The following is a 27,969-nucleotide window of genomic DNA, read 5'->3' on the forward strand; positions in this document are numbered from 1 at the left end:
AGAAATGGATACCTATTTCAAGTTTGTTAAGGTCTGTACTTTGGTGAAGAAAGGCATGCATTCTATCCAAAGATGAATTCCCTCTTTCCTCTGGGCTTCTATTTCCTTTGAGTAGTGTCACATGGATTAGTTCCTGGGCTGCCCACTCCACTTCTGGGTCTGTCATTGCTGCAGTAATGCCAGGCTTTCAGCTTACTGAAGGTCTCTCATGGCAGCACACTACCTGGTGATCATGCTTCCTGACACACAGGGGACACAATGATCTCTACCCTCCTACAGGTCTCCCCAAGAAATGAGCTTGCTTGCAGTCAGTCGTCCCTGCCCAGGACATAGCTTGAAGTTGGGCCAGAAACACTTTTATTCCTGCAACAGAGAAGGAAGGAAGTGAAGAAAGGGCAGGGAACCAGAAGAGCAGGTGCACAGGGCAACCCAGGTACAACAGCAAAGGGCTGTTGAGGAGACTTGGTACAATAAAGTCCCCCTCTTTTTCTCCAGGGTCTCTTTCTTTTTCTCTAACAAGTTGTGTTTCTGACAGCCTTCACTTCAAAGCTGGTAGGAGTGACCACTCCTTTTATCATTACCAAGTCTGACTGGCTGACCAAGAGCTGCATTTGCAAGTTCACCTCTTTTTAGCTGTGGATCATCTGCAGTGAGATGATACCAACTGCCCAGTGATTTCCACATGGTCATTCCCCACTGAGCCCCAGGATCCTCACCCTGGCAAGCAGGTCAGTGTCTTAATTCCCTTTTTCTGGTTTCAGATGATGTTTAATTTGGAAGTATTGTATTGTTTCCCCCTTTTCATTCAGGATTGGGCATTTTAGTGTAGACAGCTCTACTTCTTTTAGCCAGAATGAGAAAAATCCTATGGCTCTCAAGCTCAGATTTGCTGCTAAATTAATATACCAAGGTGTCTTTTTTTTTTAATAGACAACATGATTCTGGGAAAAGATCATTGTATTCTCAGTCTCTACACTGTCTAGTACAGTGGTGATTAGCCTAATGTTTTAATTTAATTTTAAATTAATTAAAAAAAATTAAAATCCAGTTCCTCAGTTACACTAGCCACATACCAAGTACTCAATGGTCACATGCAGCTAGCAGCTACCTTGTTGAACAAGAACATATAGAACATTTCCAACTTTGCAAAAAAGTTCTACTAGATTGTTTCTAAATAACCACTGTCTCAACTCTTCTATTGCTGACCATTGGTTATGAAATGTAACTATTTCTTTGCCCTATGGCCCTTACCACATACTTGGATTTGGTCTAATGACAAAAGATCACTGGTTACAGGATGTGTTTCATTTGTATTGCTGTATTTTTATTCTATTCTATTTTCATTCAATTAATTAACATATAGCGTATTATTAGTTTCAGAGGTAGAGTTCAGTGATTCATCAGTTACATGTAACACCCAGTGCTCATTACGTCATGTGCCCTCCTTAATAATGCCCGTCACCCAGTTACCCCATCCTCCCCCCCAACTTCCCTCCAGCAACTCTCTGTTTCCTATGGTTAAAAGTCTCTTTTGGGGGCAACCTGGGTGGCTCAGTGGTTTAACGCCGCCTTCAGCCCAGAGCCTGATCCTGGAGACCCGGGATCGAGTCCCCCCCTTCAGGCTCCCTGCATAGAGTCTGCTTCTCCCTCTGCCTGTGTCTCTGGCTCCCTCTCTCTCTCTCTCTTTCTGTCTCTCTCTGTCTCTCATGAATAAATAAATAAAATATTTTTTAAAAAAAGGTCTTTTGGCTTATCTCCCTCTCTGATTTCATCTTGTTTTATTTTTCCCTCCCTTCCTCTATGCTCCTCTGTTTTGTTTTTTAAATTCCACACATAAGTAAAATCATATGAAAATTGTCCTTCTCTTATTGACTTATTTTGCCTAGCAGAATAAATGGCAAGATTTAATTTTTTGATGACTGAGTAATATTCCTATCTGAATTGCTATTATTAGTTGATTCACAGTAATATATCTGCCAGGTTTGTGCCTGATTTCCTTATTTATTATTTCACAGATACAATCTGCTTGTGTACTTAATAGAACTTATTTCTAAGCTGTATTCTTCTCCCTTGTTCTTGATACTCAGTCATTTATTATTCATTCATTCACCAGATACTTGCAGAGGGTATATATATTCTCCATGCTTAGAGAGTATGGTGTGTTAAGTACAGACAATATAACATTACGATTAACTGGGTCTCTGGCATCCACTTTCTAGTGCCATTCGTTATTATCCCATAAAGATGACAAACATATGAACCTCCTGGAGTTATGAAAATGAAATAGTCAAAAACATGTATAGTTTTTAACAAGGCTATCATATAGCAATGGTCAAAAATGTTATTTTAATCATCAATCTATTTACTTTCATTATTGTTATTAAGGGGTGATGTTTAAAGTTTAAAAATATGAAAGAATTCCTGTCTGACCTTATTCTCTGTGCTGTCTTGTCGTTTCTGGACAATCATCCTGCAAAGGAAATGAAGGGGAAGGCCTGGGATTGTGGTTAGTGTGAGTGTGTAGTTTCTTGCTAAAACAATCATTTTTTGCAGTTGCTGCAGTGTGGTGAAATTTCCTGTTCGTTGTTTCACTGCTTTTCCTCCATAAAGAAAAACTATGAATAAGCTGAATAGTAAGCAAGCAAATAAGAAATTAGATTCTGAAAATGCTTGCTCTTCTTTTATAAAAGAATGGAGCCTATTCTAGAACAACAAACCAAGATGAAGATAATTGAGTTTGCCTTGCTCCCTCAATCTCATTCCCTACTTTAAAAAAATATGTTTATTTATTGAGAGAGAGAGAAAGAGAGAGCATGAAATGGGGGGGGGGGAGCATAGGGCAAGAGAGAGAAAGAATGGCAAGCAGACTCCATGCTGAGCAGGAGCCCAATGTGGGGCTTGATCTCAAGACCTTGAGATCATGACTTGAGCTGAAATCAAGAGTTGGCCGCTTAACCGACTACACCACTCAGGCCCCCCTCATTCCCTTTTAAAGTGGTTTCATTATAGCAAGAATAAAATTGGTGATGAAAAATAACACCACTTTTATTCATTGGGAGTACTTTGCATGTAGTAGAAATCCTTCAAAGAATTCAAAACATTTAAAGAACTAGCTTCTGTCTAAAACCTGTACACATATGTGGCAGGAAGTCACGTTAATGGGTGGGTTCACATTAAAGGAACTCTTTGGTGTACCAAAGTTACCTTTACTTCATCTCTACCTGTTCTTGCCTTTACTGGCTGCAGTATGAGCCATCTGAGCCACCCATTTTCATGCAATTACTCTTTAGATCTTCTCAGGTACCTTACAGGTCAAACTCCCTGCTTCCTTTGGCACTGCTAACCACCTCACTCCTTGAAAATGTATCCTCAATATTTACAGCTTAGTTTCTCAGCCTGTTCCTCAGAAATCTCTACATTGGAGCGTATAGGGATGTAGTCCTATTAAAATTTAATAGTATTTCGAATAAGGACCTTACTCATATGCTATTCATATTTTTGGATGCTGTTGAAGTTTAGAAGGTTACTTAATGTGATGGATTACACAATGAAGACAATAAGAAATCAACAGATTGGAACAATAAACCAATTGCAAAATCTTCATCTTTGGTGCCTCCAAAACAATGCCAGATTGAGCACGGAGAAAAAGAGACGTGGGTTAAGAGCAATGTAAGATGGCTGTAAGTTTATTAAGGAAAATTATATAAGTTAAGTTGGGAGTATATTAAGAGAAGTTTGGGAAATAGAACAAGGGAGTCTAACTCTTTTTATTGATGAATGAGAAAATGATTGATATAATAGTCATGAAATATCTAGGGAGTGTGTGTCTGGCACAGACTATGTGCTCAATGTCAGACAATTTTCTTCTTTTCCTTGCTGGCTAGACTACAGCTAGTGCTTTGTGGACTTTTCTGGGATGTGCGTGTACTTTATGATGGGCATTGACATTAAGAGCTCTCAGAGGGAGGAGGGAGGAGTTAGAAGTCCATATGATGTGCTGTATGGACGTACCATGTCTTTCCTCAAATCTGTGTAGATTGTCTAAGGACAGTCTGATGTAGTGCCTTCCCAGAATGGCAAGGACTAATGTTTATCCTGGAAGGGTCAGCCTCCAGCTCTGCTACCACCAAGCTGTAATATTAGGATTAAAATGAGTGGCCTTTGGACTGGCTGTCTTCCATTACTGGCATGTCCTGATCTTTTCAGTAAGTGTAGACCACAAGTTCCATGAAAAGTGGAGGTTGTAATTGTCTTTTATACTCCTGAATCCCACATTCAACATGACATTTGGCACAGAGTAACCACTCAAAGAATGATGTGTTGAGATGAAGACTATTTCTCTCCATAAACATGTGTGTTCCCTATGATTAAGCCCTGCCCATCTTTCACTGCTATCTCACTCACTCTGATATTTATTTTTTTTAATATTGATTTATTTGAGAGGGAGGGAGAGAGAGGGAACACATGGGTGAGCAGGGAGAGGTGCATAGAGAGAGGGAGAGGAAGAACTTCAAGCAGACTCCCCACTGAGCACAGAGCCCAACAAGGGGCTCGGTCTCATGACCCTGAGATCATGACCTGAGCTGAACTCAAGAGTCAGATACTTAAGCCACACAGGTGCCCCTCCTTCTGATAATTCATTCCTTCATTTGGTCTCAACTTTCGTCTCTCTATGAGGAAGGTGCCTAAGGTTTGACACTTCTTGCCAGACCCATATTTCTAATTCCCTGCTAGGCATTTAATTGGAAATCTCATTATCTCTTCAATCTCTTCAATCTTAAATTACTAAATTCAAGCTCCCATCTTACCCTCCAGGCAAGCCTTCCCTCTGATTTCCCTGTTTCAGTACTGATTCAACCACTTATTCAATCACCTAGCTTCTCAATAATGATCCATAAGCATTTGGTATTGTGAACAAGAGATAAACAGTGTAGCTTGTCATCAGCCAAAATGGGCCCAATCAAAGCTAGTCTGTAAGACTTGCATAGATAAGGCATAAGCCTAGTTTATGAGCCATCTGTTGGGGGTGTTTTATAGAAGACATGACCACCAGTTGACCTGTGAGCTGGATGCCAGCAATTGAGTCTCCTCACCCTCTCTCCTGTCCCAGGAATGTGCAATCTGCTTGCCTTTCGCATTCCCAGAAACTACCCAAGGGCATAACCTTGAGATAGTGATGTAGTGTTGAGACCATCTAGATAATATACATGATTGAACCCAGTTAAGTTCTCTTTGCAAACTTTTAAAATTTGGCAGCCTGGTGTGGAAATCTACTCATCCTGCAGCCACTCAAGACAAGCCTCATATGTAAGTTCCCTTGCTTATTAAATCTGCCACCTACCAACCTCTTTTTTTTATTTTTTTATTTTTTTATTTTTTTTCGTCTCTTGCCCTCCCTGCACTGAACCTGGTTTCAGATTTTACATAGGAAGCTCCTCAGGAGGTTATGAACTAACATCATCACAGGCAAGGGAGAAGCTAATTTTGGTCAAATATGAATTTCTATGTCAACTTAATGAATAAATTCATGATTATCACTTTCTCATTAATAATAAAGGAATGCAAGCTAGTTCCATCAATGAACTGGAGACCTAGGAGAGTTAATGGTCAACTACAATCTGAATCCAAATGCCTGAAGACCAGGAGAGCCAATGTCAGAAGTTCCAGTCTTAGGGCAGAAGAGAGATGTTGCAACTTAAAGGTAGTCAGGCAGGATGAATTATCTCCTACCCAAGAGAGAGCAGTCTTTTTGTTCTGTTCAGGCCTTCAACAGTTTGGATGAGGCTCACACATTGTGGAGGGCAATCTGTTTTATTTAGTCTACAAATTCAAATGTTAATCTCATCCAGAAATACCCTCACTGACATACCCGGAATAATGTTTGACCAAATACCTGGGCACCCAGTAACCCAATCAAGTGGACATATAAAAGTGGCTATCACACTTTGTAGAGTGACATTTAACCCTTGTTCATATTTTGGCAATGAAGAGGAGTCCTTTGTTCCATGGGGTACCCACTCCATGGTGGAGTAGCAGCCTGCTTAAGCAGATATTTAGCTATTCTGTCATGTTTATCCTAAGGAAATGACCTCACCTCAGTAGTTTCATTGGTCCAATGAGGCAGTTGCACTAGATGATACTAAGGCTCTGTCTTTGCCTATCTATCCAGGAATCCTCTCTTCTTGCCCTGCTCCCCTTCCACATGACAAATTTCCAAATCCCCACAGGCAGCATTCAAATCTCCCTTTAGTCTCTTTATTAGCTTTTCTACAGCTCCTTGGCACCTCTGAGAGTTTTATAAAGCATTCCCTTCATAGCACCATCATAAAATATCTAGCAGGAACTGACTTGAGGGTGAGGCAGCTCACCAGGCTCCAGGGGAGGGCAGAGGCAGCACCCTGCCCTGGGATGTCTGTGTACTACTTCTTGCATCCCAAGAGGCAGGGCAAGGGAGTCCCCAGCAGGGATGCTCCCACTTCGCTGCAGATAGAATGCACAGCCAGCCTCAGAAAAAAAAGACACTAGTGACTCCAAAGAGGAGAAAATAAGCATCTTGTTACAAAACAGAGAACCAGGTCTGGGATATATTGCTGAACCCAGAACAAAGAAGCAGAGAAGCACCAACATTTTCCTTGGAGAGGAGTCTCTGGCAGCCTTACCACTCTCTCCCTACAGACTGAGGTCCTGCTAAAGATTTGCCCTTGACTGCTTGTGCCCTTCTGCCTGAGTTTTTTTCTAAATAAGAATGTGAAATAGTTCTCTTTTTCCTAGAACCATGGTCTCTGAAGACTCCAGTAAGAGATTAGCTTTAATTTTGGTCATTACCATGCTCTGGATTAGTCAGTTATTAGCTGGACACCCCATTTGGCAGAAAGACTTAGAGGATTTTTGACTTAGAGGATGATCGAGAATATTTCCTATCTAAAATTCTCAAATATACAGCTTATAATTACATTTCATTGTTTGGCTCTTAAAGGTTTTTTTAATTTTTTTAGTTTTCTGAGGGATCTTTTGAAAGATATTCATTTCTTAAAGGGATCAGACTGTAAACCATTGTCATTGCACTCCTTAATTATCAGTGAGTGTCTATCCTAGGGGTTAGCTGGTATTCAGGTTGGTGGTACTACATTTGTGTTGGGCTGCACATACAGAAGATAGTTATCTCCTGTTGGTGTGTGTTGTTTCCATGAAAGACAGTATTTCCTGATTTTCCAATTACTTAAGGACAATTAGAACACCCTAAGGCCAGTTGTTTGCCAACTGTTCAATTGGTATAGATAGGACCCATATCGGATGCTCTGTAGAAATTAAGGACCATGTATCTACTCTCCTGAGTCTTCCACACTAAGAATTTGCTAATACATTTTTATTAAATTAAGCAGAATCAATATATGAACCCGAATTTCTCTGTTCCTATCTTAGCCAGGGGTACAATTCAACATGGCCTGTGTTCCTTTCAGTAATTCATTTAATATTTACTTGGCTGCCACATGCCAGGTACTGGACTTGGAGTATTTAAGGAGTGAAGGCAAGTAACAGGTAATCATGACACTGTGTGAGGAGAACTGTGTTAGGGGAGGTGTGGGCAAGGATAACTCCTATCATCTCAGCAAGGTCAAAGCTAGTCTGATTGTTTATAGTGAAGGGTTTATTCTGATTGGTCAGAAGAGGAGAAGGCAACCTGGCTAGTAGGGAGGGACAGCTGATAAGATCTAGAGGAGTCTTCCAGCATTTGATTTAAAGCTATGCAACCCTACCACTTGCACCTTTTGACTGACCCTCTGATATCTTACCTGCTGGGCACATCTCTGTCCTTCTTGTTCCTGCCACTGCTGGCCTCCTCTCCAGGGTCTTTAAACCTGTCCCCCACCCCCTACCCAAACCCACCACTGATCCGTCGCAGCACTTCCTCCCCAACAGCCACACATAGCCATTCATATCTGGTGTAGCATGTTTTGTCCTCAGAGCATATTTCAGAAGCCTGGAGCTTCTTGGCAGACTTCTACTCCAGTTGGAGGGAGGTACAGAGAAAGGTCCCTGGAATGGGGGGTGGGGGCGAGAATTTAAATTGTTGCCCCATCTGTCAGAGCTGTGTGAATTTGGGAAGATCATATAACATCTTTGAAAAATGAGGATAATAATGTCTATCTTGAAAGGGATTAAATGATGTCATGGTATAAAATAGTTTGTAAGCATTAAAAATCTTACAGAATGTAAGGGTCTCACCTCAGCCCTTAGGAAGATTATGTGGCCTGAAGCTCCACACCTGTGCATTGGTCTTATTTCAGTTCTGTTCATCATCAAATGGCTGAAAGGTTTTGAAACTGGCAAACTCTGATTGCCTATTGGCTATTTCCATAGGAATGTCCCACAGCTACCCCTTGAATCACGCTGGCTTACTCCTACTTCCTGCCCAAGACTTAAGTACTTCTCTTGCAAGTGCTTCCTGGCATTTCCCCCTCCCTTTGTCTAATTTAAGACTGAATCCCATGCTCCTCCTGGGCATGCTGATGGCAGCCAGAGCATGCCTCTATTAAAGCACACATGTGGCACTGATTTTCTGAGCTGTTCCCCTCTATGAATCTTCAGTAAACAGTAAATCCCTAATAAATATTTCTGGAGCAAATGAATGAATGGAATTCCAGACTCATTTCTAACATGTAAATTTTCTGCTTTCTTTGAAGAGATTGTCGACATAAAATGACCACAGACATTCCATTCTCCAAAGTAGAACTGCTGCTCATCTTCATGGTAGATGCTGGCCTGGTGATGGCTTGTATGCAATAAGATGCAGGGAAGGAAGCCCAGGCATGGGTGATCTCCCTCACACAATCCTTTATTACAATATTCCTCTATTGCATGCTTGGATTCTGTGGAGATGCAGACAAATGGTATAACCAAAACTCATTAAAAAAAAAAAAAGTACTATAGTACTTTAAGAGATTCACGTTGGAATGGTTGGAGTGTAGAGACCTCACAGGATATGTATATAATGTAATATTTGAATATCTGGACTTTGGAGTCCAACAGACATGAACTCAAACTTTAGCTGTTTCTCATCAACTACATGATCTTAGGCAACTTTCTTAAACTTTCTGGGCCTCATCTTCCTCATCTTTATAGGCTTTGTATTCCTCACACATTTGTGCTGAGGGTTAAAATAGATAATGCATGTCAGCAATTAGCACAGTCTCTGGCACCTAGAAAGTGCCCAGTATTTGCCAGTTCTTGCTTTGGTGTCATTATTTTCATCATTAGGAAGTCACCCCTTTCATCCTCTTGTCAGCTATCCATGAATATCTCTCTAGTTTAATGGATGTCAAGGGTAGCAAGGGTAGCAAAACTCCATGAGATTTTTAGTGTCTCTGATAACATTTGCAAATTTGTGTCTCTTGGTGAATAGAGTTATTCTCCAAAAAAAAAAAAAATCCAAATTCTTTACGCATCATCAAACCAATAATGCTTCTAAAAGCATTCAATCAGGGCAGCCCCAGTGGCACAGCAGTTTAGCGCTGCCTGCAGCCTGGGGTGTGATCCTGGAGACCCAGGATCGAATCCCACGTTGGGGCTCCCTGCATGGAGCCTGCTTCTCCCTCAGCATGTGTCTCTGCCTCTCTCTCTCTGTCTGAATGAATAAATAAAGAAAATTTTAAAAAAGCATTCAATCATATCTCAGTGTCTTATGGACAAAATAATTCCTAACATTTATTCTTTTCTCTCTTCAGTGTCCAGCCACTTAGCTGGTGCCTCTTGCCTTCCATAGCAACATGTACTCTGCAGGACAACCATATTCTACTCTAGGTAGCTGCTATGCATATCTCTTGCTTTTCTGATCAGGTCTGTTTCCATGGAAACAGAAAATTTTACTCTCTTTTCCTGATTTCCTACTATTGCAGGACATATGGGTCAGGGGAAGGAATTCCTATTTCACTTTTTCTTGATGTGATTAGATAGCCAGGCTATGGTGCATTACCACAGTTAAGTGGCTCTCTTGTATCTATCTCCAAAACTAACCTGTTCACAGATGTGGACCATATCTTGATCTCTCAATATCAGTCATAAAACCAACTATATACCCTACAGGTGCTTGGAAATGTATGGTGAGTTAATGAATGAGTGAATGAATAGACAATTAAGAAAGCCAGCAATGTGAGTTGTACTAACCACGAGTCTCACTAGTTCTGGACGTCAGGGAAAAAACCTTTAAGCTTCTCTGAAAAAAGAAAACACTTTTCATTCTATATCATTCTATAACATCTCCATGTTTCATAGTATGGAGAAGGAGGAAGAGGAGAAAGAGAAAGAAGGACTTAGATAATAAAACAGTTTATATAATTCCATTTAGATGTGTTTTGCTTTACATTTTTAAAAGTATTTTCATGTTCATTTAACACTCAATGTATTTGAGTGTTAAACACACAACTACGTAGTGTTTGTAGCAATATGGCTACAAATTGAATAGGACACAGTTCTTGCCCTAGTTCACAGCAACCCTGAAAAATGTAAGGGGCCTAAAGTTGGATTATGCTCCATGTAATAATGAGCAGACTGAAACTTGCTCAGAATGAAAGATCACTTGTGCAAGAGCACTTGTCCAAGAGCTAGTTAGTGCGGGGACTGAGACTGGAATTCAAAGTTGCATTCCCCACTTATACCAAGATACCTCCTTTATGCTTCAGTTAGATCAAACAATGTTAAGCTACTTGTGAACTGTCATAAATGTCCCCAAATCTGTATACTGGACAGGAAGACTTTGCGTATATTCAGTAACTCAAATACTGTGAACTTTTTTCTCATATAGTTTACTGCCCAAAATCTGGTAAGGGAGCGTTATATGACATTTATAATCCACGTCTACACAATCAAGAATTAAAAGCATTACACCAAGCTTCTTGTACATGGTTACTAGCATTTGGCGATCACATAATTAAGCAAACCAATTTCAATTCTGATGTTCAGATTTGAACTATGAACCCTACTCAAATTAAAAAGCAACACTTTGCTGAATTCTGAACCAATAGCAAATACTGATTACTACACCAGAGCCAGAAGCTAAATTCCACCGAACCACAAGTGAGTCACTTCCAACAGGAGTTAAATTGGAAAATATCGGACTAAAAAATCAAAATAGTGTTCAGAACTAAATGTTAATCATTCCAACACTGTACTCAGGTACAGTCCCTATAAATGACAAAGCAGTCAACAGAAGGAGGATGGGCATTTGCTGACGTGCCAGTAAGTACTGGCCAACCCTGCAGCCAAGGTCACCAAAGCGAATAAACTTGACCTTGTTATTTGGAAGCGAATACGGGGTGAAAAAAATTTTAATCAAAAAGCAAGACACTCATTATTCAATGGGAGCCATTTTGTAAAGAACAGCTGCAAAAGCAAATTTCACGTCTCCCTCTGTTGCAATCCCAAGTAACTGAGAGTACTGCTCCGCCACTTCTATTTTTGTAATGTCACACGCCCACAGAGAGTTCACAGGCACGCTAGCTGCAGGAAAGATTGGTTCTCCCTTTTGTACCACTCCCCCTGAGAGGCAGGCAGGGAGTCGCTGCTAAGGAGAGCTAATAAACATAGTAACTAGAAAAAGAACCAGAGACAATCAATAGATCAATCAATCAGGTTACCGAATTCATTTCACTTGTGACAGAACTTGAACTGTTTGTTGAGGACATGGTGGGGAGAGTTAGGAATTGGAATAGGAAACAAGTGAAATTTGAGGTGGAGGTAGAACTGAATGGGGTTAAGGGGGTGATCTGCTGTATTAGTTGGCAAAATCCTTCCAGTCATTTCCTTTCTTTCACTTCCAACAGGCTTCTGTTGCCACCAATCTACTCAAAGTGCTTTCTCCAGGATTCCAACTTGAAAAGTGAGATTTCCCAGTTAGAAGTGGTTGAGTCTACAGTGTGTGTGTATATATTCAATTCTTCACTCAAGCATACAGTGTGGCCCCTCTGCACTTGTGTTCAGCCTAGTTCTAAGCAGTGGGAATATGACTAAGTATTTAAATAAGATAAACATAACCTTGTCTTATAGGCCCTATATTACACTAAGCCAATACAAGCTAAAGTATGTAACAATCATTTAGGACTAAGCTCAGCACAAGAACACTAGTTATTTATGATGCATTCCACAAAGTAAAACAACTCAGATCAGCCCAGATTCAAAGAGTAGGGAAATAGTGTTTATCTCTTGATGAGAGAGGCTGCAAAATCATGTTGCGAAGGAGATACAGTGAAGGAAAAACTGCAGCCATTTTTGCCACGAATCTACTAGAATCAGACTCCCTGCCAGAAGCATATCTTAAGATAAGGAATCGATTTTAAGCAGTTGATTTAAGAAGTGATTCTCAGGGGCACCAGGAAAGGAGTAGGGAAGTAAGACAGTGTAGGGCAGAGAGTCTAGGCAAGGTTTGTTCATAAGACAGTTCTCACTGCAGAAAACTGAGCTTAATCCCACTGGAAGCTTCTGGGAACCTATATAGAACCTGTGTCAGAGTCACCCCACCAGAAGGGAGGGAAGATAGGGCATGTAGGTACCAGCTCCGATCTCATTGGCTGAGAGCTGCTCCTGGAGACATTGACAACCTTGAACTTCTAGCCTTCTTCTAGCTAGCCAAGCTTGCTTCTTTGAGAGAGAATCACAGGTGGTTACAATAAAGGGCCTCTGTGTACAAAGAAATGATGAGTGCTGGGGGACAGAGGCCAAACACTGATAGGGAAGTATGAACAGAGAAATGACCATAGGATTTCATCATCTAATGGCTGGTGGAGATCTGGACAAGAGTAGTTTCAATTGAGCGATAGGAACAGGTGCTTGCTTGAATTGGGATCAAGAAAGAAGTGGAGAAAAAAGGGTAAGAATCTATTTAGCAGACTTCCACAGTGAAAGATAGAACAATGAATGAAGTACGAACTGGAGGGGACAGTAATACCAATGGAGGGTTTATTTATTTTTTTTATTAAGTGATATATTGTAGATTAATTGTATGCATATGGAATGATTCAGTAGAGAAAGAAAATGTCACAATACTTAACAGAGAATGGGCCTCTGTGAGATTCTGCTTGCTTTCTTGGGATCTTACCTCTGCTAATATTAAAAAGCCCAGACTAGTCTGAGAGGACATAAGGAGGGGGCCTGACCAGGACATTGATGGAAGAGTTGTCTCCTAGAAGAAATACTCTGCAACATGACAGTAAGAACCAAAAGCTGTTGAATCAATAGTCTTCACCAAAGGACTGGTGCTGGTTAAATATAAAATTGGGAAAGGGGAATGTCCAGATCATCTGACATCTTCAGATTAAGATCTAAGCTGATGTGTGCGCCATGAAACCACAAGCACCACCATGACACCTTGTTATGGTTGGGATTCATGGATGCCAGATTAATGGAGTTTTGATTAAAGTCCATCTCACAGTGAGTTCAGTGGGTCTATGGACCCACCTGTGGTCATTTCTTTGGTTCCCAATTGCATAATAGAGATGGATACACATAGCATCCTGAAGAACCTTCATATTTGTTTCTGACCTGTGGAGTAAGAATCATAATAATGGCCAAGGCCAAGCAGAAGACCCTTAAATTGCCTCTTTTCCTCAACCAAGATAATAAGTCAGAAGTGGTACTGCATTCCAAGGAGAATGTCTGATATTAGTGCCACCCTCAAATATGTAAAAGCATGCAGAATAGCGATTCTCATCATATCCCCATTTAATTCAACCATATGGCCCTTGCAAAAACCAGATGGATCATGGAGCTGATGGGGTGATATCATAAACTTAACCAAGTGATAGCCCCAATTACAATTGTTTTAGAGGTGTGATATCTCTACTAGATTTAGCACTAAATCAATATAGCCTCTGGTACTTTGTATGTGGATACCACTTTGGCAAATGCATTCTTTTGTATGCCTGTCAAGGAAAGGAATCAAAGGCAGTTCCCAATAACCTGGAACAGATAATTTCATGCATTTACCCTTTTTATTTCTTCTGAACTCTGTTACAATATAGTCCAACTGATTTTTGATGATCTGGAAATTTCACAGAAAATCGTGTTGGTCCACTATATTGTTAGCATCACATTAGTCAGACCTGGGTAGCAGGAAATTGCAAGTGTTTCCTATGCTCTTGTAAGATGTGTGCATTACTAGATGATGGAGGGTGGGGTAGGGAACTACAGAGATTTAGTAAAGTTTCTAGGAGCTGTCAGGTCTGGAGCATGCCAGGACATTCCTTTAAGGTAAAGAACAAGCTATTGCACTTTGCACTTCTTACCACTAAAAAAAAAAAAAAAAAAAAAAAAAGGAACAATGTTGGGTAAGCATCTTTGAAATTTGGAAACAGCATATCATATGCTTAGAAATTCTGCTGTATTCTATTTGTATCCTATTTATTGGGTGACTCAGACAGCTGCAAGTTTTGGGTGGATCCAGAGCAAGAAATAGCTCTGCAGCAGGTTCAGGCTGCAGTATGAGCCTCCCTGCTACTTGGGTCATGTGATCCATGGACCTAACAGAGATAGAAATACCTATAGTAGAGGAGAACAGTGTGTGGAATCTCATGCAAACCTCAATGGTAAAGGCTCAGTACAGAGCGCAAGGGTTCTAGAGCAAACTATTGCCATCTGTATCAAAGAGCTATTCACTATCCAAAAAAGCAGCTCTTGGCCTACTGTTGAGTCAAACAGAGATTGAGTACCTGGCTATGGAGCAGCAAGAAATTATTGGGCAGCCCGGTGGCTCAGCGGTTTAGCGCTGCCTTCAGCCCAGGGCATGATCTTGGAGACCGGGGATGGAGTCCCATGTGGGGCTCCCTGCATGGAGCCTGCTTCTCCCTCTGCCTGTGTTTCTGTCTCTCTCATGAATAAATAAATAAATAAAATCTTAAAAAAAATTATCACATGACTGGAGCTACCCATCATGAATAGGGGATTCATCAGAGCCAACAAATTATAGGATTGGTCGGTCAGGCTCTGCAGTAATCTATCATTCAGTGAAAACTGTACATTTGAAATTGAGCCTAAGCAGCTCTGAAAAGCATAGGCAAGTTACACAAACATGTCTAGACACCACTGCTACATGTCTCCATTGCACAAATGCCTTTCCCCCACTTCACAACTATGTGAGCCAAAACATGGATTAGTTACAAACTACAGCTCTACTGAGGAGTTGCCCTGGTGTAGGGTGGAGAGGAGAAATACTTTCAGTGGACAGGTCACCATACACACACTGGGACATGACATTTGTGTGGAAATGGCTCTACACATGGCTCCTTGGACATTGATTAATGGCCTGGCCAGGACAGAGTTCAAGCTGTGCAAATTTGAAAGGTCAGAGGCAAGCAGTTGTAGGGAAGAACATATTAGAAGGACCTGTGAGAATGAGTGCAATGAGTCTTGGAGTCAATATTAGCAGCTCAGTCACTCAGTCACTCACAGGCAGCAAAGTGTGGAAGTGAGCACATGACTATAGGATCTATCATTTCTACACTATGTCACATCACCTAGAAACAGGCAGATTGATTGAATGATGAATGGCCTCTTGAAGGCACAGCTGAAGCATGAGCCTGAAATGGAGCATGACCATTTGGGATACAGTATATACTTTGAACCATTATATGGCCCTTGTAAGATACATTATCCATGATAGCTAGACTACATGAGCCTCGGAGCCAACAACTGGGAAGGAATGATTCTCATATAATCACTCCTGGTAGCCCACTTGGGGAAATGTGTGCTTCCTAACCCTATATTTTCAGATTCATTTTGATTAGAGGTTCTGGTGTGCATGGAAGGGAACCCAGAGTTTACAGCAAGACTTCCATTAAACCCTTTAAATACAAAGTTATCATTTTGGGCTCCTACTGCCCATGTACAAGCAGGAAAAGAAAGGAATTATATTGGTGGACATAACCAACCTAGATTGTCATCAAGATCTCTGGTTGCTGCTAGATAAAGAGGAATTCAGGATGATAAAGAGGAATTCAGGGATTATTTTTTTTGTGCTTCTGTGCCTAGTGATAACCATAAATGGCTGGTTATAGCAACCATGGCACGACTAAAGCACAGCAACCAGTGGTTCAAACCTCTTAAGGGTAAATGTCTGGGTTACTTATTACACAAGAAAACTAGGCTAGTAGAAGTTTTGAATGAAGGTGGAAGAACTCTAAAGTGGAGTATAGAAGACGGAGATAAATATATTTTATATGCCTTAGGACCAAATATAGCAGAGGAGACTGTGTGTGTTCTATTAATCCTACTGTTAAAGTTTGTTTTCCTGTATTTTAAAGAAGATACACCTTGAAGTATTAGTTCCACCTTGAAGATTTGGTTACTAGAATAAACTTAAGACAGGCCAGAAGCTGACCACAGCTGTGCAAGTGTTGATGCTTCATTCAAGGACTCCTGTTGACATTCACTGTTCCCTTATACACAAGTGGTTTTGTGCTGAAGCACCCATGAACCTCTTCCTCTTCTCTAATCACACAAGTTTGTCTGGTCTATGTTCAGGACTGGCCTGAAGTGCTAAAAAGTTAATTTCCTCAAAAGGAGACCTCAGTTAATGTCAGTTGTATGTTAGTTAGATTAATAACCAATTTAGCCCACCTTCACGTGGGAAAAACTGAAGCAGATTATGTATATAGTTTTCTGGAGGCCCTCCAGTGGAGTCAAGCCCAAGGTGCCTGCTCATTAATGTCACCTTATTGGCTTTCTTCCCTCCCTTGTCTCACTTCTTCAGTCCTGATGTTTCCCTCCATTGTTACAGAAGTCCTAACAACTTCTCAAGAGTTGGGTGTCTTGGGAAGACCAGGACAAAACTTGTTTCCTTGGTCATAAAAAAAGACAGAGAGAGAGAAAGAAAGAAAGAAAGAAAGAAAGAAAGAAAGAAAGAAAGAAAGAAAGAAAGAAAAAAAGAAAACATTGTTATAGATTTTAAAGTGTTGTTCCCCAAAAAGGCTTATAATTAAGAAAATGACATTAAAGTTTTTTGTTTTTAAAGCAAAATAATGATTTCTCCATAGGAAATAATCAAAGGAAGACCAATCGTAAATTACTGTAGTAGCCTAGGCAAGAGATGACGGTGGCCTGGTCCAGGGTTTTAGCACTAGAAATGCATTTGCTTGTCAGTTTAAAAAAATGGGTCTGGACTCTATTGAGTCCTCTTGTGAACATAAGCCTGAAATTTTAATAAATCTGATAAGGTTGTCTCAGTGCTACAAGCTTAGGCTAAAGGAATTGGTTAAAATCAACTTGCTCAACCAGGGATGGATTTTAGAGCACTGACCTCTTTAGAGCTGTGTTCCAGCTAGTTGACTTAGCATTTTACAGTACAGTAATAAAAATATAAAATTATATAAAGCTCATGTTATCCAAAGTATTTTTTAGGTCTTTGAAATGTCATTGGTATCATTACTATGATGGCAAGAGTAGAATGTAATGGTTGGGAGAGGTAGACACCTCTGAACATTCCTGAGGCCCCTGTTTTTTTGGCCTCACCTGGTTCTGCTGGCCTGGGCCACAGCCCCCATGACCTGGAATAACATACTCTGAAGCAGCAGTTCTCAACCCTGGCTATCTACTGAAAATCACTCAGGGAGCTTTTTACAATTATTGAGTGCCCCGAAGAGTTTTAGTTTATGTGAAGTTTATCTGCCAATGTTCACCATATTAGAAGTTGAAACAGAGAAATATATAATTTGCATTTTAATTTACTTTAAAAAATAAATGTATTATGTGTTACCATAAAAAAAAAAGTCAAGGAAGTGGAGTTTGGCCACCTGGATTCAAGTCTACAATCCATTCCATAAGCAGATAAACTCTCTGTGCCTGAGTCCCTCATTCATGGAGTAAAGATAATAGAATATACCTCATAGGTTTATTGTGAAGATTGAGATTATCAATATTAACAATGGAAAAATCAATGTCATAAGATATCCTACAGATATTTAACAAAGAAGAATATTATCAACTTTATGCTGACATAGTTAAAAATTTAGTTGAAACAGACACAGTTCTCAAAAAATATCTCTCATCAAAACTGATTCAAGAAGAAATAAAAGCAATAAATAGTACATAACTGTTAATAAACTTGAGTAAACCAAAGTGTACCTAGAAAGGTAACTCAAGGCCATTTAGTTTCACTAGATGATTCTACAAAATATTGAAGAAAAAGAACTTACAATTTTCCCAGATTCTTTAGATAAGAGAAAGAGCATATTTCTCAATTCATTTTATGATTTGAGTAAAATTTTGATACCAAAGTTCAATAAAGATAGTAAAATAAGAGAAAAAAATCACAGGTTGATCTATAAACTTAATGCAACAAGATTACATTAGCAAATGTAATCTAGCAGTTTTTTTAAAAAGAAGGATAAATCATGGCCAAATTGGATTTACCCCAGGAATTCAAGATTGTTTCAACATAAGAAAATCTGTTGTTATGATTAACCATATTCAGAGATTAAAGCAAATGTCCATATAAATAATGTCAATAGATGCAGAAAAATGTTTGATTGATTTCAATGTTAATTCATAATAAAATACAATAGTAGACTACAAATAGAATAGAATTCCCTTTACTTGTCAAGGGGATCTACAAAAAAATCTACATCAAATTTCTTTCTTTCTTTCTTTCTTTCTTTCTTTCTTTCTTTCTTTCTTTCTTTCTTTCCTTTGCTTGGGTTTATTTGTCATTCTATTTTTAGCTTCATAGATTGATGCTTAAGTCATTGCTTTTGTGCCTTTCTTTTATCTTATATATTTATCTTGAGTTATAAGTTTTCCTCTAATCATGTCTTTAACTTTATCCCATGAATGTATGCAGCATTTTCATTATTATTCAGTTTAAAATATTTTCAAACCTCCCTTACGATTTCTTCATTGACTCATTAGTTATATGGAAATACAGGTCTTTACTTCAAAATATGTAGAGATTTTCTAGTCTACCTTTCTTTAAAGTTGCTTTTTACATGATTGCTAGAATATGTTCCCTATGTTTGTAAAGTATGTTGATTACTTGCTTTATGGTCAGAAATATATGAATATATTTTGTAACTGTTCTAGGTGTGCTTCAGAAAAGTATGAATTCTTCAGTTCTTGGGTATGCGTTTTATAGTCTAAATTTGTAGCCTAAACACCTATCATTTATATTTTTTTTTCTATTTGTATATTAGCTACACTCCTTTTAAAAGTTTCCTTTGGATGCTTATATGTTTTAAGCTCCTCTTCTACTTTTTCAAGCTTATTAGACATCGTTTCATGATCTGTGTCTGGTGACTGTAATAACTCAAATCATTGTGGACTCTTTCTGTTTTTTGTTGTTTCTGCTGACAGTTGATCATGGTGTCTTATCTCCTCATGTACCTGCTTATCTTTGACCAGAGAATTTGAAAAAAAAAAAAAAGTTGTGCATATAATTTGAGGCCCGGGATGATGGTGCCTTCCTTCAGACTAAAGGTTTATTCTGCTCCCTAGCTGCATGTGGAGCCCCCAGTGTGAGACCACCTGAATGCAAGTTTAAGTCTTGAGACTCCCCAGACCAGCCAGAGGAAGAGAACATGGGCTGTGAGTCAATGTGAATGCTGGCTTGCTTCTGGTCTGCTTTGACCTTAAGGCTGAAGAACTTTGGTAATCCTAGCTTTTTTTTTTTTTTTTTTTTGTATATTTTTTTTATTGGAGTTCGATTTGCCAACATAGTATAACATCCAGTGCTCATCCCATCAAGTGTCCCCCTCAGTGCCCGTCACCTAGTCACCTCATCCCCCACCTACCTCCCGTTCCACTACCCCTTGTTTATTTCCCAGCTTTAAATATGAGTAGGATGTATCAGACTTCTCTCCTTGGGTAGGCTCCAGACTTTGACTTGTGTTCCCTTTGCCCTGGGATTCTGCTTTTCATTTCCCCTCTCTGGATAAACAAATGCCCTCACAGCAAAAATTTTAAAGATTTTATTTTCCTATTTCATCTGTCTTTTCACTCGTTTTTTTTTTTCTAATTGGAGTTTAATTTGCCAACATATAGCATAACACCCAGTGCTCATCCCACCAAATGCCCCCCTCAGTGCCTGTCATTCACTTGTTCTCAGCAGGAGGGTTTGTTCAAATTGTTTTACCATTACTGGAAGTAGAAGATACCAATTGAAAAAAAATGTTTTATATCCCAAATTTCAGTATTTATTGCATCAGTAAAAGGGTAATAATAATAATAATGATAACAATAATATGAACCCATTCTTTTCTTATAAATATTAAGATCGTAAAAATATGTTGTCATTTTTTCACAATAGCAGCATTTAAGCTCTTTTTCAAAAACAGACTCTAAATTGAAATCACTATAAATTCTCCAACAAAAACCACAAATAATATGCTCAAGATCTCCTTTTCTGTTTACTTTAAGGATTTGCCAGTTTCAGACTTCTCAAATAGTGAGAAATGTTTTCTTAACAAAAGAACTCAATTTTACTGCCATAAATAAATGAACAGAGTAGAAAGGATTTCCAAGTGATAACTGAAATATACACTTCCCACATGAAGGGAGTAATTTTTCATTCTGTTTATGAGAGTGGCTCAAACTTCATGATTTAATTTTACCTTTCTTAAAAATAAAAACAAGTCCAGTGGAATCCCAAAGTAGCAGAAATATCCTAAGTTAAAAATCTTTAAATTACTCCAAAAGCTAGTGGGCCCATGAAAATAAGCTCAACTCAAAACACCCTGAAAATCATTCAGTTTATTCCCAAAACCTGCCTAGGAAAGAAGTGAGAACTGGATTTGTTTCATTTCAAGTCTAGAAATACACTCCATTTTATTGAGTTGATTACACCATTAGGTTGTAGATTAGGGAAGCCAAAATAACAAAATTACAAATTATGCTCTACACCTAACCCAAAGCAGATGAAATTTCTCCAAATTTATCAGTTACCCCATAAAGGATGCTAATCTGAGACCCACTGCAACCTTCTCCATACCAAAATATTACGGTGATTTTGTGTCTAAGCAACTGTGATTTCTAAGAAATATATAACATTGTCCCAAGCCTACCAACTTTCAATGGTATCAAAACTCTTATTTTTATATGCCCTAAATGCATGTAGTTGCTGGCTTTGGATTTGTTCAGGTTGTTCATGACACCATTTTCAATCTGTTGATAAAATGTGTCGTCATTTGTTGTGAACAGTCAGAGACCAGGAGACACCCAGGCAAAACTTTCTTTCCAAACCTAGATCAGCTGCTAAAAGATCTTCATTCACCTACATTGTTGAAAACAGAACAACAAAACCAAATTTCTCTATCACTTTAAAGTGAAGATTTATGTTAAAGATAATTTTATTGACAGGATCAAGTGTTTCATGTGTATTCTCAATTCTCTTTAACATCTTCCAAACCTGTTCATGGAGTCTCATCCAAGTATTTTCCACCTCTCTCCGGCAGCAAATCCCAAACTTTTGGCAGAATTGTAGGAATGACTGTGTCTGGCAAGCTTGCATTGCAATGGGAAGTTTTCACATGTAAACTTCATGTGAATATATGTGCAATAAGTAACAGTGAACACTCAAGCAGGCTTGCCTAATGATACTAATCGTTTTATAACACTTTTTCTTTTGAAAACTGAGAGAAAACACTCATTATGTGCAGGATATAGAAAGAGAGAGAAACACAAAATCAATCAGAAATCACCCCATTAGGGATGCCTGGGTCTTTGGCAGATATTTAGCCAACCTGGGAAATGTTTAAAGCAGGAGTAGTTTGGGTTATCCTCCCTTGGGAATCTTCCCATAGCCAGTGCTGCCCCCACTTCCTACATTCCCTCACCAGGTATCTTGTATCATTTCTGATGTTGCATTTCACTATAGGGAAGCTCAGATTGCACATTTTTCCTCCTTTTCACCTAAACTGTCCTGCATTTCATTTCCTCAGATCCTTGCTCTATTTTGCTCTGCTCTCTCTTAACTGAAATACTCTTTCTGACTCATAATGTAAATACAAGGAATCCTCACTTTGCACAGTTCCAATATGTATGAATTTCAGTCAACACTGTGTTAAATGCGACTAATTGCATCAAGTTCAAACTTTGTTACTTGCTCTTCAGTCTAAAGATCACCACATAAAAGATGTGCATTCTGATCAGGGACCAATCATGTCACTCCCTTCAGAGCTTGCCAGTGACTGGTCATTGCATCTGTTATCATGCACAGACAGCAAAGTGTGTGGTTGTGTGGGCTTCTTGTCTCCCTGGGATAAACCCACATGACATTTTACAGAAATTGTCTATGGCCATACCACCCTGAACGCGCTGGATCTCGTCTGATCTCGGAAGCTAAGCAGGGTCGGGCCTGGTTAGTACTTGGGTGGGAGACATTTTACAGAAATGAAGAATCAAAAGAGAATAAGCCAACAAAGATGAAACTGTAGCTAATAAAAAAAAAAAAGTGGAACCAGTGGAAGTGAAATTCAAATTGTAAATAAGTGGAGTTATAGAAGAAATAGCTGACTGTGTGAAATGCAGATGCTGCCCTCACTGGAGAGACTCTAGACACACAGCCAGATGAGCTTCAGGCAGTTCGTGAACTTACACGCAGAAAACAGTAAAGTGGCTATAATGGAAAGGATAAAGATGATCTGGGGAAGGTGACACCACCAACACCAACAATGGAAATTTGTATTAAAGGAATTCTCAGAGATTTTTCATGACACTGAAAGTTCAAAGGATAGATTGCTGGAGGCTGATCCAAACTTAGGAAGGAGGATGACAGTTAGCCAAGGCACAGAAAAGCTGCTGGCCCCAGGGAGCATGTTATATGGCAAGAAAAAGAAGACAGACACTGCTCGGATCCCTCTTAAGCAACTTTTTACAAAAAAAAAAAAAAAAAAAAATCAGTCTTTAATTTCAATGTGTCTCATGTTTTAAATTACAGTGTTGTAAATAAATACTAGTGTTACTATATTCTTGTCATTTTCCTGTATATTTATAAGCAATAGTAAGAGAGTTCTTAATATTCGGATAAGTTAACATTTTATCATTTCTATGATGAAATAGTCAGTTGCATGTTAAAAGCCCATAGTTAGGCGGTACCTGAATGACTCAGTCAGTTAAGTGTCTGACTCTTGATTTTGGTTCAGGTCACGATCTCAGGGACTGAGACTGAGCCTGGAGTCAGGTTCTGTGCTTAGCAGGGAGTCTACTTGAGGATTCTCTCTCTCCCTTTCTCTCTGCCCCAACTCACAAGCTCTCTCTCTCTCTCTCTCAAATAAACAAATACATCTTTTTTTAAAGCCCATGGTTAGTAACACTACACAAGTAATAGTTTAAGTCACCCTAAGGTGACAACAAAAATTACAATTTAAGGATTGTGCCACCTGAGCTAGAACACAAAACAGCCATCATACTGTTTTTATTTAGTTAAGCTGAACGATCTACACTTACTGATATCTTTTATAGCCCTCCAGCTTCATCTCTCTGCCATTCTCTTTTGTTCTCTCTTTTCACTCGGGCTCATTGGTCTTTCTTTAAAAGAACTAATAGGGCACGTGAGTGGCTCAGTCAGTTGAATGTCTGACTCATGACTTTGGCCTAGGTCATGATCTCGGGGTTATGGGATTGAGCCCCACATGAGGCTCTGCACTCAGAGGGCAATCTGCTTGAGATTTTGTTTTTCCCTCTCTCTCTGCCCCTCTCCCAACCCATGCTCTCTCCCTCTCTCTATCTCAAATAAATAAATAAATCTTAAAAAAAAAACTAATAATAGATGTATAAAAGTATAAGGAGTGTTATAATGAACTCCATACACTCACTGCCCAACTTGAAACAAAAAGCAGAATGATAATATAGCTGAAGCCCATGAGTGTGCCCCTCATAGACTGTATCTCCCTCCATCATTCCTGGCACATCAACCACAACCATGATCCCATATTCTATGTGCATTGTCTCCATTACTTTCGTTATTCTTATTCTTTAGCAGCTATAAAATTAAGAATTTTTCTTAATTCTTGAACATTTTCTGCTCCCCAACACTAACACAACTTACTTTAACACAAATTCATTTCTCTGTTTAGATTCTCCCTACCCCAGTTACCACTTGTATTTTATTCAGATCTCAACTACAGCATCACTTTCTCTGGGAAGCATCTTTTTTCCTCTTACTAGGTCAGGTCCTGCATTGCAGGTTCTCAGGGTACCTCGCACCTTCTCTCTATGGTGGCTATCTCAAGTGTGACTTCACTTTTATTTGTTTTGCTTTTCTATTAATAGATGTCTCCACTATGATCCTGATAGCAGGAATCATGTATATTTTCACCTAATGCTCTATCCTTGGCACCAAGTTCAGTGGCCCGCACATAGAAAACACTCAATTCTGATTGAATAAATGTAGGCAAGATTAATGTTAGGCACTTTGGGAATCTCTTAAGTATTTGAAAGATCAAAGCCTTCTGGCCAGATTGTAGATTCCCTCCCCCAGAAAAATAAAATGTTTGTAAAGCCATATACCAGCCTTGACCAATGAGAACCATACACACAGATCCCCAGAGGTAATGGAATTTGTCCCATGGCCCTAAAGAAAACTGGCAAAATTGAAGCAGCTTCTAAAGCTAATTTTCTTTTTTTCTGAAGCCTAATTTATAGATTAGGAAGTTTGTTTCTATAAAAAGATGGCACAGGCACCCCCACATGACCCAAGGGCGATGATGATTTCAGCAGAACTTAAAAGAAATGGAAGGAGTGCCCAGTTGAGAAAAGGAACGTGACCTAATATGGTCATCAGAAGCCTGCTAGATTAGGAAATCTTTTAGGAGGTAGTAAAATGAGGCCATGTAAAGGTTTCTTTCTCAACAGCATGCATTTTTAATGAGACTGCTTTGTACTTTCTAGCTCTTCTCACCCAAGGACCTCAACTCCAGGCTCCTCACAACTTTTTCTCCCTGCCCCTGTCAGGTACGTCTGCTCATTAATCAGCTCCAACCCTTGTGAAAGAAGCAGCTCCAAAATATTGTTACCCCAGTTCATGTTAATTACTAGGGCAGTTCTACAGCCTCCTGAGGGAAGTCAGAGTCCTCTGTGCATGAAAGTGCTTCAGCAGAGGCTAATATTAGGATTTTAAAATACCCCTTTTTGAGATTAACATACTTGGTCTGAACAAATCCTATAAAGAATGTTTCCAGGTCAGCCCAAGTGGCTCAGCGGTTTAGCGCCTGCCTTCGGCCCAGGGCCTAATCCTAGACACCAGGGATTGAGTCCCACGTCGGGCTCCCTGCACGAAGCCTGCTTCTCCCTCTGCTTGTGTCTCTGCTTCTCTCTCTCTCTCTCTCTCTCTGTCTCTGTCTCTCAAGAATAAATAAATAAAATCTTAAAAAAAAAAAAAGTAATGTTTCCATGTAGAGGGTAAGGCGTTTCTTATATAAAATTCTCTTGGGTTTCATTGACTTAGATTTGGGGACTTTTAGGTATAGAGAGTAAAGTTTCTGTAAAGTAGATGTTCTAAATTTTAGATTTATGAATGAACTGGGTTGGGGGAGAGGGGAGCCAGACCTCCATGAAACTGTAGGCATATTTTAAGTGCTAGTACATTTTTCTGTAGCAAGAATGATAGCATTTATTAGATCCTTAAGGAAGTTTGTAGCTTTAAAAGAATCTTATTATTGGGCTGATAACTTAACCATTAAGCTAATACCTAAACTTGATTGGCCAAATCATCTTAGATGTTGCCATGTGCTGACAGCGAAGCAGCTATCTCATGACAGAGGAGCAAGATTGGAATTTTGAGGGAGAAAAGTATCACCCCTGCCTTTATATTCCTCATTGTTACTATAACAGTTTTCCCAAGATGGCCATAGATGTTTTATGCTAGGAAATAGAGCATATTATTTACAGAAATGACAAAGAAACCTGGACCTTAGAATCAACACAGACAGTGACATTAATTGGACAAGAAGCCTCTGAGATAAATTTTGCCAAAGTGGTCCCCTATGCAGGATGCCTTCTCCATTATAAGGCAAAGAAATCAGGGCAAATTGGAACCAGAGGGGTATTGGACCCTGCTCCCATGAGCCTAGGGGAGGCGGTCATGCATCTCTTCTCAGCAGCATGTTCCATGACATCACATTGGCAACTTGATGCTGCCTGTGTGGGAGTAGGTACACCGTGGAAAACAGCAAACACTACAGATTAGGGCCTTTCTTCTCAGATATCTAGTAAATAAACATTTACCAACACACCACTGATTGCACTCATTCATGAGAGTAGATGGGGACTGATTGTCTTGGGGCCACACCTATGTGCTCAGTAGAGGCCTTGAGAGACCCTCAGTATAGAAAATATTATAAGGTTCCTTTCCATAAATAATTACAAAACAAAAACCATGCTAAATGATTAAAAAAACACATACACCAATTTATAGGCTTTTTAATTATTAGAATCCAAAATTCTGGATATGTTTATGAAAATGGATGTCTGCACCATTATCTGCTATTCCCGTGTTGATGATTCTCTAAACTCATGCTTCATCTCTGTGTTAAGTATCCAGCACAGCTGTGAACGCAGATGGAATTTTATTTTGCTTTCTCAAACAAGAAGCATATTCTTTACTGCGCCAATGACCACAGGCCTACATTTTTCAAGGTTTCCCAAACAAGGTGGTGGGTTTTTGTTTGTTTTTGGTTTTGGTTTTGGTTTTTTGCTACTGTCAGAAGCTCCTAACTGGTTAGGTTGCCAAGCAGTAACAAAATGGTTTGGCTAATATAACCTGGATGGGCCTAGATGAGGCACCTTGGCTGAATTCCTAGAGTCAGGCTCCCAAGTCTGGAGGCAGCTATGTGCTAATGTCTCCTCCTGTGATTACAGCTGCCCTTAAAAATACAGGGAAAAACCCAGGGAGAATAAATCAGATTTCACTCTGCCTTTACTTCACTAGCTCACCCAGTGTTCTGGGCAACCAGAGCAGCTGAGAGGCTAGCAGATGTCTGGAGGACTGAAATATATGAAACTCCAAATTCACATGGGTTATACTGGCAAACACATCTCAAATTTGTAACCAAACATCTCCTCAGTTATTGGTTATGTTAGTTTGTGTTTGCTTAGAGGCAAATGCCAGGATGGTATTAGAAGTCCCAGAAATTTATTGAGGGAGGGATCCAGAGAAGTTGGGCACCATAGTCAATCCACACTGCAGGTCTGGCAAATGTGGGAGGAGAGAGGGAAGGGAGGAGAATTGGGCAAGGAGAGGTTTGGACTATGACACAATCCCAGGTCAGGTTCAGCCCAGCTGATGGTGAGGCCTCCGTCCATAAGAGCCACCCACAAGAGTCCTGTGTTTCACCAGAATGGGCATGCCTTAGGGCCATTCCTCTACTCAGTCTGCCTGAGAGCAGCCCACAGTGAGCATGGCCTCAAGTGAGCATGACAGTGGATTTGGAGGGCAGTGGCTGTGCTGTTAGTCACTTATGTTCCCATGCAGGCCTCAAAGGTGCATTGTTATGGCCATTGCACTGGTCCATCCTTGCATGGATGGCTTGTCAATGAATTTGCTTATTTTTTTTTAATAGAAGGAACTGTGATAGAGATGAGGCTCCTGTGTATAGAAGTGTGAAAAGTATGAGCTCATTCATTCATCATGAATATAATCCTAGACCTGCCAATCACCCAAGAAAAGGTCTGCACCTCAGACTAGAAATAGAACTGGGTAGTAGTTTTTCTAAGGCCATCTTTTTGTCAACTTTGGCTTGGGCTCATAATGTACAAAGTATCTAAGACAATCTACAGGGACAGAAAACTGAGAAGACAGGAAAACTTATGAGAAGTCAGGAAGCCTGGAGCTTGAACATAATGTGGATCCATCCTTGAGATTAAGAGTATATATCTCTCTGCTCACATTGGAGTAGAACAGGTAGGGATGACGATGGCTTTGTCCATCAGAAATCAGTGCTCTGTATTTTAGATTGTCCTTATCTAACTCCCTCTTTAACCTTTATAACATTAAGA

General features: G+C 39.6%; 1 long non-coding RNA gene across 2 annotated transcripts in view; it reads left to right on the plus strand.

The window, feature by feature from the left end:
• The first annotated feature begins 422 nt into the window (after positions 1 to 422).
• The window catches only part of LOC102155370, a 65,882-nt gene continuing 38,335 nt past the window's right edge, over positions 423 to 27,969 (plus strand). Inside the window, exons 1-2 of one of the 2 annotated variants that reach the window (XR_005384269.1) lie at positions 423 to 728; positions 19,474 to 19,626. This is a non-coding gene — a long non-coding RNA (uncharacterized LOC102155370). The remainder of the gene's footprint in view (positions 729 to 19,473; positions 19,627 to 27,969) is intronic. The other variant, XR_005384270.1, reaches the window with a different exon arrangement.

This window comes from Canis lupus, chromosome 35 (genome assembly GCF_011100685.1).
Source record: "Canis lupus familiaris isolate Mischka breed German Shepherd chromosome 35, alternate assembly UU_Cfam_GSD_1.0, whole genome shotgun sequence".
Classification (NCBI taxonomy): Eukaryota; Metazoa; Chordata; class Mammalia; order Carnivora; family Canidae; genus Canis; species Canis lupus.